The 1953-nt window shown below is 44.7% G+C and overlaps 1 protein-coding gene across 1 annotated transcript in view; it reads right to left on the bottom strand.

Moving 5' to 3' along the window:
- The window catches only part of MEI1 (meiosis inhibitor 1), a gene marked incomplete at its 3' end in the record, with an annotated part of 36080 nt that overhangs the window by 33642 nt on the left and 485 nt on the right, over positions 1-1953 (bottom strand). The window lies entirely within an intron of this gene.

Raw genomic sequence — 1953 nt, forward strand, 5'->3', positions numbered from 1 at the left:
GTAATGCCTTCTTGAAAAAAGAGCTGCAGGGTTATTTCCAGAACTGCTTTGTTTCCCCTGCCTCACATGCCACCAGCCTGACTTTGTCATAGAGAGGTAAAAGGTGCCTCCACAAGCTGGACACCAGGACATGAAGGCGTTCGGGTCTCTTCCAAATTTTCCATGTACTTTATAGCTGAAGTCAATGGCTCCACCTATGTAAGTAAACGCGTAACTGCTACCGTGGCCACTTCTCACTGCATGGATCCAATTTATACACCTGACACAACGCTCCAGAATGAGAGCAGTTACAGCCCAGCTGCGAGTTGTCCTTTCCACCTTCCATTCGTACCAGTTACCATGAACGGTCTTCTCCACAGTACAGCAAATCCCCAGAGCAAATCTGAACACCAGGTTTAAAGCATATGGAAACTATTCCAACCTTAAATTGAACCTGAAGGCATCACTTCACAAGGTATTTGCGCTACGAGAGCGTAAGATTGGATATATTAAAACAAGTCACTGTCTCTACTACACCACAACAGGTGAGAAACACCACCTCCCAGCTCCTTCCAACTTCAGGTACCTACAGCATCAGGCATCTGGTTCAGATCCCCACTTCTGCCACACCAAACCACTTGTTTCGGCATATCCAATCAAATTACCTCCCCTCCGGAGACTCCATGATCCCTCAGAAATCTGACCGACTACAGCAATGTTTTGACATTGCAGGTGAAGAACTTATTTCCCCCCTCATCTGCCAAATTCTCAGTAACTTCCTTCCACTTTGGAAAAGATTTGCACACAGCATTAGTGAACACTGCAGTATTACCTATGTGCAATTCAGGTTTACCTAAAATTCACCATTTCCTGATACCTAAGACTCCACACTACACTCAACCCTCTTTTTTCCTGTGCTTATCCCAGTGTTCTCTTTCCAAAAATGAATGTATTTTCCTGAATTTACTATGAATACATCCTCCACGACACTGCTCAAACCTTTGGGGATCCCTCTTACACTCTTGCCCCAAATCATCATTCGAGCTCTGTCCAAAATGTACGTGTCATTGTTTGTAGCCCCTGGCTCAGACTGGGATTCCAGCTGCGCTAGGAATTACACCACGTACAGTAAATCCCCAAACCGACCCCAAACCATCCAATTGCAAAGCTTCTTAAAAAGAGAGCGAGAATAATCATTTAAAAACAGACAAAAGCACTGAAATGCAAGCACAGCTCCCTGTCTGCTGGGGCATTTTGTGTTAGGGTGGTACAGTGCAGGGCTGATGTGGCCAGAAGTACCACTCCCTCCACATCTGTATAGAGTTACATGTGCGGACAGCACTCAACAAAAACGTGTGTGACAGAGAGAACTAATCCTGCACAAAGTTCTGTTTCTAACAAAGCTGCTCCCAAACCAACACATGGGAAAAATCTGCTGGGAAATCACTGGGAAAACAGTTTGAATTATTCAGAGCATCAAGGCAGGGGAAGGGGCTTGTAAGTCACTTTCCCCCAAAGGACAAGAATTATCTGTGATGTGCAAATGAGATCATGGAATTAAAGGAACCCAGTGTATTTGCTCTTTGAAGGCACTTGCATTCACACCCTCCACCTTTCTCTTTCTTACTGTTCCCTCGTTTAGACCATTATTCCTTCTCTCTCACGATTTTAGACATTTCAAAGACCTTTCCCAGAGCAATGCTGTGCAAACACAAACCGGCAAGAGATGTTCAGGATCCCGGAGACCGTTACAGGAAGGGCACTTTCTGACAGCCCACTGAACACTCCATTCTGCTGTGAGGCTGACCCACCAGAAAGCAGCAGGTATCACAGCCCTACAGCTGCAAGGATTTCTAGAAATGTAATGTGATGGTGTGAAAAAAACACTGTGCAGATTCCTATTTTGCTCATTCTGCAACAGTTTTTTAAGCTCACATTTTCATTTTTGTACGAATCTTCATATAATAGCACGGT

This window comes from Eurypyga helias, unplaced genomic scaffold, assembly GCF_000690775.1.
Source record: "Eurypyga helias isolate BGI_N326 unplaced genomic scaffold, ASM69077v1 scaffold20160, whole genome shotgun sequence".
NCBI classification, from domain to species: domain Eukaryota; kingdom Metazoa; phylum Chordata; class Aves; order Eurypygiformes; family Eurypygidae; genus Eurypyga; species Eurypyga helias.